The following is a 15,483-nucleotide window of genomic DNA, read 5'->3' as shown; positions in this document are numbered from 1 at the left end:
GCCTCCTCCTGGGTATCCGAGTTCCGCCAACGTCAGGCGGTCCTTGGTAGTGCTTTTAAGCGCGGGCACCTACAGCTTAGTAACCGGGTTCCAGCACCGCCAGCTGGTCCTCGGTCGTGCCATTGGCTCTTGCACACTGGGGCAACGCATCTGGGTTCCAGCCCCGCCAGCTGGTTCTCGGCAGTGTTCTTGACACAGGTACTCCCTCGTGCCAAGCCTGGTTTCAGCACCGTCAGCTGTTTCCGGGTTGTGTCAAGCTCACTGAGACGCCTATGCTTGCCCCGTCGTGGTGCGGTCGGGTTAGCCAACTCCAGGGTGCCTCCAGTTTAGGAGCTTCCTATGTGGGCTGCGTGAACTGGTAGTCAAGGCTGGTTCTGTAGTGCCAGTAGGCCCAGCTCCCCCTGTAGGACTGTTGGCGTTCGGTAACTGCGGCTGCCTCGCGGCCTAGCTGTTCTCTCCTCTCCTGTGGGCCTTGGGGTCCACCACCTGGTTCCAGCACCGTCAGCTGGTTCCGGGCCGAGCATTTGGCTTAGGTGCCTCCTCCTGGGTATCCGAGTTCCGCCAACGTCAGGTGGTCCTTGGTAGTGCTTTTAAGCGCGGGCACCTACAGCTTAGTAACCGGGTTCCAGCACCGCCAGCTGGTCCTCGGTCGTGCCATTGGCTCTTGCACACTGGGGCAACGCATCTGGGTTCCAGCCCCGCCAGCTGGTTCTCGGCAGTGTTCTTGACACAGGTACTCCCTCGTGCCAAGCCTGGTTTCAGCACCGTCAGCTGTTTCCGGGTTGTGTCAAGCTCACTGAGACGCCTATGCTTGCCCCGTCGTGGTGCGGTCGGGTTAGCCAACTCCAGGGTGCCTCCAGTTTAGGAGCTTCCTATGTGGGCTGCGTGAACTGGTAGTCAAGGCTGGTTCTGTAGTGCCAGTAGGCCCAGCTCCCCCTGTAGGACTGTTGGCGTTCGGTAACTGCGGCTGCCTCGCGGCCTAGCTGTTCTCTCCTCTCCTGTGGGCCTTGGGGTCCAACACCTGGTTCCAGCACTGTCAGCTGGTTCCGGGCCGAGCCTTTGTCTTAGGTGCCTCCTCCTGGGTATCCGAGTTCCGCCAACGTCAGGCGGTCCTTGGTAGTGCTTTTAAGCGCGGGCACCTACAGCTTAGTAACCGGGTTCCAGCACCGCCAGCTGGTCCTCGGTCGTGCCATTGGCTCTTGCACACTGGGGCAACGCATCTGGGTTCCAGCCCCGCCAGCTGGTTCTCGGCAGTGTTCTTGACACAGGTACTCCCTCGTGTCAAGCCTGGTTTCAGCACCGTCAGCTGTTTCCGGGTTGTGTCAAGCTCACTGAGACGCCTATGCTTGCCCCGTCGTGGTGCGGTCGGGTTAGCCAACTCCAGGGTGCCTCCAGTTTAGGAGCTTCCTATGTGGGCTGCGTGAACTGGTAGTCAAGGCTGGTTCTGTAGTGCCAGTAGGCCCAGCTCCCCCTGTAGGACTGTTGGCATTCGGTAACTGCGGCTGCCTCGCGGCCTAGCTGTTCTCTCCTCTCCTGTGGGCCTTGGGGTCCACCACCTGGTTCCAGCACCGTCAGCTGGTTCCGGGCCGAGCCTTTGGCTTAGGTGCCTCCTCCTGGGTATCCGAGTTCCGCTAACGTCAGGTGGTCCTTGTTAGTGCTTTTAAGCGCGGGCACCTACAGCTTAGTAACCGGGTTCCAGCACCGCCAGCTGGTCCTCGGTCGTGCCATTGGCTCTTGCACACTGGGGCAACGCATCTGGGTTCCAGCCCCGCCAGCTGGTTCTCGGCAGTGTTCTTGACACAGGTACTCCCTCGTGCCAAGCCTGGTTTCAGCACCGTCAGCTGTTTCCGGGTTGTGTCAAGCTCACTGAGACGCCTATGCTTGCCCCGTCGTGGTGCGGTCGGGTTAGCCAACTCCAGGGTGCCTCCAGTTTAGGAGCTTCCTATGTGGGCTGCGTGAACTGGTAGTCAAGGCTGGTTCTGTAGTGCCAGTAGGCCCAGCTCCCCCTGTAGGACTGTTGGCGTTCGGTAACTGCGGCTGCCTCGCGGCCTAGCTGTTCTCTCCTCTCCTGTGGGCCTTGGGGTCCACCACCTGGTTCCAGCACCGTCAGCTGGTTCCGGGCCGAGCCTTTGGCTTAGGTGCCTCCTCCTGGGTATCCGAGTTCCGCCAACGTCAGGCGGTCCTTGGTAGTGCTTTTAAGCGCGGGCACCTACAGCTTAGTATCCGGGTTCCAGCACCGCCAGCTGGTCCTCGGTCGTGCCATTGGCTCTTGCACACTGGGGCAACGCATCTGGGTTCCAGCCCCGCCAGCTGGTTCTCGGCAGTGTTCTTGACACAGGTACTCCCTCGTGCCAAGCCTGGTTTCAGCACCGTCAGCTGTTTCCGGGTTGTGTCAAGCTCACTGAGACGCCTATGCTTGCCCCGTCGTGGTGCGGTCGGGTTAGCCAACTCCAGGGTGCCTCCAGTTTAGGAGCTTCCTATGTGGGCTGCGTGAACTGGTAGTCAAGGCTGGTTCTGTAGTGCCAGTAGGCCCAGCTCCCCCTGTAGGACTGTTGGGGTTCGGTAACTGCGGCTGCCTCGCGGCCTAGCTGTTCTCTCCTCTCCTGTGGGCCTTGGGGTCCACCATCTGGTTCCAGCACCGTCAGCTGGTTCCGGGCAGAGCCTTTGGCTTAGGTGCCTCCTCCTGGGTATCCGAGTTCCGCCAACGTCAGGCGGTCCTTGGTAGTGCTTTTAAGCGCGGGCACCTACAGCTTAGTAACCGGGTTCCAGCACCGCCAGCTGGTCCTCGGTCGTGCCATTGGCTCTTGCACACTGGGGCAACGCATCTGGGTTCCAGCCCCGCCAGCTGGTTCTCGGCAGTGTTCTTGACACAGGTACTCCCTTGTTGTGAATTCTGTGGCTAAATTCACTCCTGTGGTCACAAGTGGTACTGCAGCTTCTGAGCTTCCTTCCTCAGGTGTTCTGGTGAGCTCATTAGCTGCTTCGTTACTTAACTCCACCTGATGCTGCTATCCTTGCTCCTAGTCAATGTTCCAGTGTTGGATCTGAGCTTCTCCTGATTGTTCCTGTGACCTGCTGCTCTGTATAGCTAAGTGCTTTTTTGCTATTTTGTTGCCTTTTTTCTGTCCAGCTTGTCTTTTGTTTTGCTGGAAGCTCTGAGACGCAAAGGGTGTACCGCCGTGCCGTTAGTCCGGCACGGTGGGTCTTTTTTTGCCCCCTTTGCGTGGGTTTTGCTTTAGGGTTTTTTGTAGACTGCAAAGTTCGCTTTACTGTCCTCGCTCTGTCTAAGAATATCGGGCCCCACTTTGCTGAATCTATTTCATCCCTACGTTTTGTCTTTTCATCTTACTCACAGTCATTATATGTGGGGGGCTGCCTTTTCCTTTGGGGTATTTCTCTGGGGGCAAGTCAGGCCTATTTTTCTATCTTCAGGCTAGCTAGTTTCTTAGGCTGTGCCGAGTTGCATAGGTAGTGGTTAGGCGCAATCCACAGCCACTTTTAGTTGTGTTTAGGATAGGATCAGGTGTGCAGTCTACAGAGTTTCCACGTCTCAGAGCTCGTTCTTTTGTTTTTGGGTATTTGTCAGATCACTGTGTGCGCTCTGATCGCTAGGCACACTGTGTCTCTGGATTGCCTTCATTACACCTTTCATTAGCAGACATAACAGTACTAGGAGCCAACTAATGATTCTCAATAGAGGGAAAGAAAAAGTTCTGACATCATTTTTTTTTTTTTTCTCTGCTCTGTGTTCACTTTTTTTTTTTTTTTTTTCCCCTAGACATTTGGGTGTTTCTGGACACAGGTGTGGACATGGATTTTCAGGGTCTGTGCTCTTCAATGGATAATCTCGTTATAAATGTACAAAAGATTCAAGATACTATTGATCAGAAATCTATGTTAGAACCAAGAATTCCTATTCCTGATTTGTTTTTTGGAGATAGAACTAAGTTTCCAAGTTTCAAAAATAATTGTAAGCTATTTCTGGCCTTGAAACCTCATTCTTCTGGTAATCCTATTCAACAGGTTTTGATTATTATTTCTTTTTTGCGCGGCGACCCTCAAGACTGGGCATTTTCTCTTGCGCCAGGAGACCCTGCATTGAGTAGTGTCGATGCGTTTTTCCTGGCACTCGGATTACTGTACGATGAGCCTAATTCAGTGGATCAGGCTGAGAAAAATTTGCTGGCTTTGTGCCAGGGTCAGGATGATATAGAAGTATATTGTCAGAAATTTAGGAAATGGTCAGTACTCACTCAGTGGAATGAATCTGCGCTGGCAGCTTTGTTCAGAAAGGGTCTCTCTGAGGCTCTTAAGGATGTCATGGTGGGATTTCCTATGCCTGCTGGTTTGAATGAGTCTTTGTCTTTAGCCATTCAGATCGGTAGACGGTTGCGCGAGCGTAAATCTGTGCACCATTTGGCGGTATTGCCTGAGGTTAAACCTGAGCCTATGCAGTGCGATAGGACTATGACCAGAGTGGAACGGCAGGAATACAGACGTCTAAATGGGCTATGTTTCTACTGTGGTGATTCCACTCATGCTATTTCTGATTGTCCTAAGCGCACTAAGCGGTCCGCTAGGTCTGCCGTCATTGGTACTGTACAGTCCAAATTCCTTCTGTCCATTACCTTGATATGCTCTTTGTCGTCGTTTTCTGTCATGGCGTTTGTGGATTCAGGCGCTGCCCTAAATCTGATGGATTTGGATTATGCTAAACGTTGTGGGTTTTTCTTGGAGCCTTTGCGGTGTCCTATTCCATTGAGAGGAATTGATGCTACACCTTTGGCCAAGAATAAACCTCAGTACTGGGCCCAGCTGACCATGTGCATGGCTCCTGCACATCAGGAAGTTATTCGCTTTCTGGTGTTGCATAATCTGCATGATGTGGTCGTGTTGGGGTTGCCATGGCTTCAAACCCATAATCCAGTATTGGATTGGAATTCCATGTCGGTATCCAGCTGGGGTTGTCAGGGGGTACATGGTGATGTTCCATTTTTGTCGATTTCATCATCCACCCCTTCTGAGGTCCCAGAGTTCTTGTCTGATTATCAGGATGTATTTGAAGAGCCCAAGTCCGATGCCCTACCTCCGCATAGGGATTGTGATTGTGCTATCAATTTGATTCCTGGTAGTAAATTCCAAAAAAGTCGATTATTTAATTTATCCGTGCCCGAACACGCCGCTATGCGCAGTTATGTGAAGATATCCCAAAGAGGCCTTGGACACATATTTCGATGGATTTCATTTCTGACCTTCCCGTTTCTCAAAAGATGTCAGTCATTTGGGTGGTCTGTGATCGCTTTTCTAAAATGGTCCATCTGGTGCCCTTGGCTAAATTGCCTTCCTCCTCTGATTTGGTACCTTTGTTCTTTCAGCATGTGGTTCGGTTGCATGGCATTCCTGAGAATATTGTTTCTGACAGAGGTTCCCAGTTTGTTTCAAGGTTCTGGCGAGCCTTTTGTGGTAGGATGGGCATTGACCTATCCTTTTCCTTGGCTTTCCATCCTCAGACTAATGGCCAGACCGAACGAACCAATCAGACCTTGGAAACATATCTGAGATGTTTTATTTCTGCAGACCAGGATGATTGGGTGTCCTTTTTGCCGTTGGCTGAGTTCGCCCTTAATAATCGGGCCAGCTCGGCTACCTTGGTTTCTCCATTTTTCTGCAATTCTGGGTTCCATCCTCGTTTCTCTTCAGGACAGGTTGAGTCTTCGGACTGTCCTGGTGTGGATTCTGTGGTGGACAGGTTGCAGCAGATCTGGACTCAGGTAGTGGACAATTTGACCTTGTCCCAGGAGAAGGCTCAACTTTTCGCTAATCGCAGACGCCGTGTGGGTCCCCGACTTCGTGTTGGGGATCTGGTTTGGTTATCTTCTCGTCATATTCCTATGAAGGTTTCCTCTCCTAAATTTAAACCTCGTTTTATTGGTCCGTATAGGATTTCTGAGGTTCTCAATCCTGTGTCTTTTCGTCTGACCCTCCCAGACTCCTTTTCCATACATAATGTATTCCATAGGTCATTGTTGCGGAGATACGTGGCACCTATGGTTCCATCTGTTGAGCCTCCTGCCCCGGTTTTGGTGGAGGGGGAATTGGAGTATATTGTGGAGAAGATTTTGGATTCTCGTGTTTCTAGACGGAAACTCCAGTATCTGGTTAAATGGAAGGGTTATGCTCAGGAAGATAATTCCTGGGTTTTTGCCTCTGATGTTCATGCTCCCGATCTTGTTCGTGCCTTTCATGCGGCTCATCCTGGTAGGCCTGGGGGCTCTGGTGAGGGTTCGGTGACCCCTCCTCAAGGGGGGGGGTACTGTTGTGAATTCTGTGGCTAAATTCACTCCTGTGGTCACAAGTGGTACTGCAGCTTCTGAGCTTCCTTCCTCAGGTGTTCTGGTGAGCTCATTAGCTGCTTCGTTACTTAACTCCACCTGATGCTGCTATCCTTGCTCCTAGTCAATGTTCCAGTGTTGGATCTGAGCTTCTCCTGATTGTTCCTGTGACCTGCTGCTCTGTATAGCTAAGTGCTTTTTTGCTATTTTGTTGCCTTTTTTCTGTCCAGCTTGTCTTTTGTTTTGCTGGAAGCTCTGAGACGCAAAGGGTGTACCGCCGTGCCGTTAGTCCGGCACGGTGGGTCTTTTTTTGCCCCCTTTGCGTGGGTTTTGCTTTAGGGTTTTTTGTAGACTGCAAAGTTCGCTTTACTGTCCTCGCTCTGTCTAAGAATATCGGGCCCCACTTTGCTGAATCTATTTCATCCCTACGTTTTGTCTTTTCATCTTACTCACAGTCATTATATGTGGGGGGCTGCCTTTTCCTTTGGGGTATTTCTCTGGGGGCAAGTCAGGCCTATTTTTCTATCTTCAGGCTAGCTAGTTTCTTAGGCTGTGCCGAGTTGCATAGGTAGTGGTTAGGCGCAATCCACAGCCACTTTTAGTTGTGTTTAGGATAGGATCAGGTGTGCAGTCTACAGAGTTTCCACGTCTCAGAGCTCGTTCTTTTGTTTTTGGGTATTTGTCAGATCACTGTGTGCGCTCTGATCGCTAGGCACACTGTGTCTCTGGATTGCCTTCATTACACCTTTCATTAGCAGACATAACAGTACTAGGAGCCAACTAATGATTCTCAATAGAGGGAAAGAAAAAGTTCTGACATCATTTTTTTTTTTTTTTCTCTGCTCTGTGTTCACTTTTTTTTTTTTTTTTTCCCCTAGACATTTGGGTGTTTCTGGACACAGGTGTGGACATGGATTTTCAGGGTCTGTGCTCTTCAATGGATAATCTCGTTATAAATGTACAAAAGATTCAAGATACTATTGATCAGAAATCTATGTTAGAACCAAGAATTCCTATTCCTGATTTGTTTTTTGGAGATAGAACTAAGTTTCCAAGTTTCAAAAATAATTGTAAGCTATTTCTGGCCTTGAAACCTCATTCTTCTGGTAATCCTATTCAACAGGTTTTGATTATTATTTCTTTTTTGCACGGCGACCCTCAAGACTGGGCATTTTCTCTTGCGCCAGGAGACCCTGCATTGAGTAGTGTCGATGCGTTTTTCCTGGCACTCGGATTACTGTACGATGAGCCTAATTCAGTGGATCAGGCTGAGAAAAATTTGCTGGCTTTGTGCCAGGGTCAGGATGATATAGAAGTATATTGTCAGAAATTTAGGAAATGGTCAGTACTCACTCAGTGGAATGAATCTGCGCTGGCAGCTTTGTTCAGAAAGGGTCTCTCTGAGGCTCTTAAGGATGTCATGGTGGGATTTCCTATGCCTGCTGGTTTGAATGAGTCTTTGTCTTTAGCCATTCAGATCGGTAGACGGTTGCGCGAGCGTAAATCTGTGCACCATTTGGCGGTATTGCCTGAGGTTAAACCTGAGCCTATGCAGTGCGATAGGACTATGACCAGAGTGGAACGGCAGGAATACAGACGTCTAAATGGGCTATGTTTCTACTGTGGTGATTCCACTCATGCTATTTCTGATTGTCCTAAGCGCACTAAGCGGTCCGCTAGGTCTGCCGTCATTGGTACTGTACAGTCCAAATTCCTTCTGTCCATTACCTTGATATGCTCTTTGTCGTCGTTTTCTGTCATGGCGTTTGTGGATTCAGGCGCTGCCCTAAATCTGATGGATTTGGATTATGCTAAACGTTGTGGGTTTTTCTTGGAGCCTTTGCGGTGTCCTATTCCATTGAGAGGAATTGATGCTACACCTTTGGCCAAGAATAAACCTCAGTACTGGGCCCAGCTGACCATGTGCATGGCTCCTGCACATCAGGAAGTTATTCGTTTTCTGGTGTTGCATAATCTGCATGATGTGGTCGTGTTGGGGTTGCCATGGCTTCAAACCCATAATCCAGTATTGGATTGGAATTCCATGTCGGTATCCAGCTGGGGTTGTCAGGGGGTACATGGTGATGTTCCATTTTTGTCGATTTCGTCATCCACCCCTTCTGAGGTCCCAGAGTTCTTGTCTGATTATCAGGATGTATTTGAAGAGCCCAAGTCCGATGCCCTACCTCCGCATAGGGATTGTGATTGTGCTATCAATTTGATTCCTGGTAGTAAATTCCCTAAAAGTCGATTATTTAATTTATCCGTGCCCGAACACGCCGCTATGCGCAGTTATGTGAAGATATCCCAAAGAGGCCTTGGACACATATTTCGATGGATTTCATTTCTGACCTTCCCGTTTCTCAAAAGATGTCAGTCATTTGGGTGGTCTGTGATCGCTTTTCTAAAATGGTCCATCTGGTGCCCTTGGCTAAATTGCCTTCCTCCTCTGATTTGGTACCTTTGTTCTTTCAGCATGTGGTTCGGTTGCATGGCATTCCTGAGAATATTGTTTCTGACAGAGGTTCCCAGTTTGTTTCAAGGTTCTGGCGAGCCTTTTGTGGTAGGATGGGCATTGACCTATCCTTTTCCTCGGCTTTCCATCCTCAGACTAATGGCCAGACCGAACGAACCAATCAGACCTTGGAAACATATCTGAGATGTTTTGTTTCTGCAGACCAGGATGATTGGGTGTCCTTTTTGCCGTTGGCTGAGTTCGCCCTTAATAATCGGGCCAGCTCGGCTACCTTGGTTTCTCCATTTTTCTGCAATTCTGGGTTCCATCCTCGTTTCTCTTCAGGACAGGTTGAGTCTTCGGACTGTCCTGGTGTGGATTCTGTGGTGGACAGGTTGCAGCAGATCTGGACTCAGGTAGTGGACAATTTGACCTTGTCCCAGGAGAAGGCTCAACTTTTCGCTAATCGCAGACGCCGTGTGGGTCCCCGACTTCGTGTTGGGGATCTGGTTTGGTTATCTTCTCGTCATATTCCTATGAAGGTTTCCTCTCCTAAATTTAAACCTCGTTTTATTGGTCCGTATAGGATTTCTGAGGTTCTCAATCCTGTGTCTTTTCGTCTGACCCTCCCAGACTCCTTTTCCATACATAATGTATTCCATAGGTCATTGTTGCGGAGATACGTGGCACCTATGGTTCCATCTGTTGAGCCTCCTGCCCCGGTTTTGGTGGAGGGGGAATTGGAGTATATTGTGGAGAAGATTTTGGATTCTCGTGTTTCTAGACGGAAACTCCAGTATCTGGTTAAATGGAAGGGTTATGCTCAGGAAGATAATTCCTGGGTTTTTGCCTCTCATGTTCATGCTCCCGATCTTGTTCGTGACTTTCATGCGGCTCATCCTGGTAGGCCTGGGGGCTCTGGTGAGGGTTCGGTGACCCCTCCTCAAGGGGGGGGGTACTGTTGTGAATTCTGTGGCTAAATTCACTCCTGTGGTCACAAGTGGTACTGCAGCTTCTGAGCTTCCTTCCTCAGGTGTTCTGGTGAGCTCATTAGCTGCTTCGTTACTTAACTCCACCTGATGCTGCTATCCTTGCTCCTAGTCAATGTTCCAGTGTTGGATCTGAGCTTCTCCTGATTGTTCCTGTGACCTGCTGCTCTGTATAGCTAAGTGCTTTTTTGCTATTTTGTTGCCTTTTTTCTGTCCAGCTTGTCTTTTGTTTTGCTGGAAGCTCTGAGACGCAAAGGGTGTACCGCCGTGCCGTTAGTCCGGCACGGTGGGTCTTTTTTTGCCCCCTTTGCGTGGGTTTTGCTTTAGGGTTTTTTGTAGACTGCAAAGTTCGCTTTACTGTCCTCGCTCTGTCTAAGAATATCGGGCCCCACTTTGCTGAATCTATTTCATCCCTACGTTTTGTCTTTTCATCTTACTCACAGTCATTATATGTGGGGGGCTGCCTTTTCCTTTGGGGTATTTCTCTGGGGGCAAGTCAGGCCTATTTTTCTATCTTCAGGCTAGCTAGTTTCTTAGGCTGTGCCGAGTTGCATAGGTAGTGGTTAGGCGCAATCCACAGCCACTTTTAGTTGTGTTTAGGATAGGATCAGGTGTGCAGTCTACAGAGTTTCCACGTCTCAGAGCTCGTTCTTTTGTTTTTGGGTATTTGTCAGATCACTGTGTGCGCTCTGATCGCTAGGCACACTGTGTCTCTGGATTGCCTTCATTACACCTTTCATTAGCAGACATAACACTCCCTCGTGCCAAGCCTGGTTTCAGCACCGTCAGCTGTTTCCGGGTTGTGTCAAGCTCACTGAGACGCCTATGCTTGCCCCGTCGTGGTGCGGTCGGGTTAGCCAACTCCAGGGTGCCTCCAGTTTAGGAGCTTCCTATGTGGGCTGCGTGAACTGGTAGTCAAGGCTGGTTCTGTAGTGCCAGTAGGCCCAGCTCCCCCTGTAGGACTGTTGGGGTTCGGTAACTGCGGCTGCCTCGCAGCCTAGCTGTTCTCTCCTCTCCTGTGGGCCTTGGGGTCCACCACCTGGTTCCAGCACCGTCAGCTGGTTCCGGGCCGAGCCTTTGGCTTAGGTGCCTCCTCCTGGGTATCCGAGTTCCGCCAACGTCAGGCGGTCCTTGGTAGTGCTTTTAAGCGCGGGCACCTACAGCTTAGTAACCGGGTTCCAGCACCGCCAGCTGGTCCTCGGTCGTGCCATTGGCTCTTGCACACTGGGGCAACGCATCTGGGTTCCAGCCCCGCCAGCTGGTTCTCGGCAGTGTTCTTGACACAGGTACTCCCTCGTGCCAAGCCTGGTTTCAGCACCGTCAGCTGTTTCCGGGTTGTGTCAAGCTCACTGAGACGCCTATGCTTGCCCCGTCGTGGTGCGGTCGGGTTAGCCAACTCCAGGGTGCCTCCAGTTTAGGAGCTTCCTATGTGGGCTGCGTGAACTGGTAGTCAAGGCTGGTTCTGTAGTGCCAGTAGGCCCAGCTCCCCCTGTAGGACTGTTGGCGTTCGGTAACTGCGGCTGCCTCGCGGCCTAGCTGTTCTCTCCTCTCCTGTGGGCCTTGGGGTCCACCACCTGGTTCCAGCACCGTCAGCTGGTTCCGGGCCGAGCCTTTGGCTTAGGTGCCTCCTCCTGGGTATCCGAGTTCCGCCAACGTCAGGCGGTCCTTGGTAGTGCTTTTAAGCGCGGGCACCTACAGCTTAGTAACCGGGTTCCAGCACCGCCAGCTGGTCCTCGGTCGTGCCATTGGCTCTTGCACACTGGGGCAACGCATCTGGGTTCCAGCCCCGCCAGCTGGTTCTCGGCAGTGTTCTTGACACAGGTACTCCCTCGTGCCAAGCCTGGTTTCAGCACCGTCAGCTGTTTCCGGGTTGTGTCAAGCTCACTGAGACGCCTATGCTTGCCCCGTCGTGGTGCGGTCGGGTTAGCCAACTCCAGGGTGCCTCCAGTTTAGGAGCTTCCTATGTGGGCTGCGTGAACTGGTAGTCAAGGCTGGTTCTGTAGTGCCAGTAGGCCCAGCTCCCCCTGTAGGACTGTTGGCGTTCGGTAACTGCGGCTGCCTCGCGGCCTAGCTGTTCTCTCCTCTCCTGTGGGCCTTGGGGTCCACCACCTGGTTCCAGCACCGTCAGCTGGTTCCGGGCCGAGCCTTTGTCTTAGGTGCCTCCTCCTGGGTATCCGAGTTCCGCCAACGTCAGGCGGTCCTTGGTAGTGCTTTTAAGCGCGGGCACCTACAGCTTAGTAACCGGGTTCCAGCACCGCCAGCTGGTCCTCGGTCGTGCCATTGGCTCTTGCACACTGGGGCAACGCATCTGGGTTCCAGCACCGCCAGCTGGTTCTCGCAGTGTTTTTGTCACAGGTACTCCCTCGTGCCAAACCTGGTTTCAGCACCGTCAGCTGTTTCCGGGTTGTGTCAAACTCGCTGAGACGCCTATGCTTGCCCCGTCGTGTTGCGGTCGGTTTAGCCAACTCCAGGGTGCCTCCAGTTTAGGAGCTTCCTATGTGGGCTGCGTGAACTGGTAGTCAAGGCTGGTTCTGTAGTGCCAGTAGGCCCAGCTCCCCCTGTAAGACTGTTGGGGTAACTGCGGCTGCCTCGCGGCCTAGCTTTTCTCTCCTCTCCTGTGGACCTTCAGGTCCACCACCTGGTTCCAGCACCGTCAGCTGGTTCTCAGCAGTGTCTTTTGCTCTTGTACCTTCTGCTCCCCATCCTGGTTCCAGTACCGTCAGCTGGTTCCGGGCAGAGCCTTTGGCTTAGGTGCCTCCTTCTGGGTATCCAAGTTCCACCAACGTCAGGTGGTCCTTGGTAGTGCTTTCGGGCACGGGTACCTCCTGCTTAGTAACCGGGTTCCAGTAACGTCAGCTGGTCCTCGGTAGTTCCATTGGCTCTTGGACCTTCGGCTACCCATCCGGGTTCCAGTACCGTCAGCTGGTTCTCGGCAGTGTCTTTTGCTCTTGTACCTTCTGCTCCCCATCCTGGTTCCAGTACCGTCAGCTGGTTCCGGGCAGAGCCTTTGGCTTAGGTGCCTCCTTCTGGGTATCCGAGTTCCGCCAACGTCAGGCGGTCCTTGGTAGTGCTTTTTAGCACGGGTACCTCCTGCTTAGTAACCGGGTTCCAGTAACGTCAGCTGGTCCTCGGTAGTTCCATAGGCTCTTGAACCTTCGGGTAGCCATCCGAGTTCCAGTTCCATCATCAGGTTCTTGGCATTTTCTCAGCCTTCTTGTACCTTCTGCTACATTTCCAAGTTGAAGACCCTAAAGTCGACGACCCGGAAGACCACCCAGATGACGACGACGACGACCCGGAAGACCACCCCGATGACGACGGCGGAGACGACGACGGCGGAGACGACGACGGCTGAGACGACGACGGCGGAGATGACGACACTGGAGACGACGACCCTGGAGACGACGACCCTGGAGACGACGACATGGAAGACCGAGAAGCAGAAGAACAAGAGGCTGCAGAACAAAGAGCAGAAGAACATTAAGCATAAGACTTAATATCAGAGCAAAAGATATTATCTAAATTATATGCAGAAGAAGACTAAGCAGTGTATGGGGGTGAGTCCGTTCCTCCTCGTGGTGCCCCTGGATAAAGCCTGATGCTGCAGGCCAAACTGAACGCGGACAAATGTAACTTTTGTGACTGGCAGAACGGAAGGTGTAATCTTCCAACTTTTATAGATAACAACTACGTGAATGCCTGTCACAAATGAGAATATGATGAAGAAGTAGAATAGGAAGAATAATAACAGTGGAATAAAAAGAATATGTAGAATAGGAAGAATAATAATAGTTGAATAAAATGAATATGAAGAATGTAATCAAAAAAAAAAAAAAAAGGTAAAGGATGAAGAAGAAGATGAATAAGGTGAAGAAGAAGTTGATGTCAAAGATGCTGATGATGATGAAGATGAAAGTGTGGGAAAAGAAAAAAAAAAGAAAAAAAAGAAGGGGAAGGGCGTGGAATAGTGAAACATCAATATCTGACAAAATAAAAAAAAACATTTACATAGTCAATATCTTTGTCACTCCGAACGTCTTAAAAAAAAACAAAAAACATGCTATTCTATTTGATTGGGATAAACCTCTATGACTTTAATGTCTCCGCCACCTCCCCAAATACATCCGGCATTATTCTTAGTTGTTTTCCTTCATGTAGAATGAACCTACAAGGCAAAAAAGGGTTTATTTTAATTCCGATATTTTGGTCCCATTGACTTGCATTGGGATCGGGTATCGGTATCGGCGATATCCGATATTTTTTGAATATCGGCCGATCCTATCCGATACCGATACTTTCCGATATCGGAAGGTATCGCTCAACACTAGTTGTCAGATCTTTTCTTCTGCACACCAGTGCAGCCAGAAGTGTGATGAGGCCTGCGGAACTCGCTGATCCCACCTGCCAGAATCCTCTGTGTCTTGCATGGGCATTGATGGTCAAGTCAGACATTCTCAGTTTACAAAGCCTCTGAGCGTGTGCACTCAGCCAGGACACTCTATCCTGTCCCAGTTTGTGGTGTCAAGAACCTGCCACTCAACCTGCTGGGAGCGGACCTACTGCAGAAGCTGAAGGCAACCACAGTGTTCCAGGAAGATGGGACCATGACACTTTCTTCATCCCTGACCCAAGAGGAATCATGGTCATGCTGGCGGCCCTGCAAGAACCTCAAAACAACCGATGACGCCTACCCAAGGAGGTACTGGACATAGTACCAGAGAGTCTATGGTCTAAGGGACCCCAGGACGTGGGAAAACCTCAAGTTGCCCCAGTACGGCTGTCACTCAAGCCAGGTACCCCGTACCCTCGTAAGGCCCAGGCCAGGCCTAGAGTCATGCTGCCTCTGACCAACTGAAGGTCTACTTGGAAATTGGAATCATTGTTCCTTGCACATCGCCTTGCAATATCCCGCTTTTCCCAGTCAAGAAAAAAGACTGTAAAATGAGAGCCAGCCAAGTTCAAAATGGTACATGACCTGAGAGCTGTGAATGACGCCACGGTGTTTGAAACTCCAATTGTGTCGAATCCGCACACTCTGCTCCCAAATGTGCCTTCCACAGCGGGCCCAGAACAGCCCTTCACAGTTCACCAAAGCAATGTCCACAGTCCTCACCAACTGGGTCACAGAACATGCAGAAGTAACCCTGCTACAATACGTGGACAATCTACTCCTTTGTGCACGTGTAAAGCCCATTCCTTGTCTCTCCTACTTTACCTGGTGGAGCAGCATTGCAAGGTCTCAAAGAATCAAGTCTAGTGGTGTCTGAAGCGAGTTACGTTCCAGAGACACTGTATTGCTTACCAGACGAAACACCTGTCAGATGACCGGAAGACCACAGTGGAGAAGATGGTTTCTCCAACAACTCCAAAGGCGCTACAGGCCTTCCTTGGTCTAGTTTCGTATTGCAGAGCCTGGATCCCTGATGCTTCAGTCCTAATGCAGCCTCTGTATGACTGTGTCAACATAACCCTGTTCCTCCTGACAGATGCTGCCTTCAGCTCGTTCAAGAAGTTAAAAGACTCTGTAGTCCCAGCGCCAGCACTAGGCTTACCTGACTACAAAAAGCCATTCCGTCTCTACCTGATGAAAAAAGAAGGCCTTGCTACTGGAGTCCTGACACAGCTTCAGGGGGGAACGCCGAGGCCTTTGGTCTAATTTTCAGCTTGCTTGTATCCAGTTGCAAGGGAAGCTCCCTCCTGCATGAGA

This window comes from Ranitomeya imitator, chromosome 1, assembly GCF_032444005.1.
Source record: "Ranitomeya imitator isolate aRanImi1 chromosome 1, aRanImi1.pri, whole genome shotgun sequence".
In the NCBI taxonomy this organism is placed as follows: Eukaryota; Metazoa; Chordata; class Amphibia; order Anura; family Dendrobatidae; genus Ranitomeya; species Ranitomeya imitator.
This window is presented reverse-complemented; position numbering follows the sequence as displayed.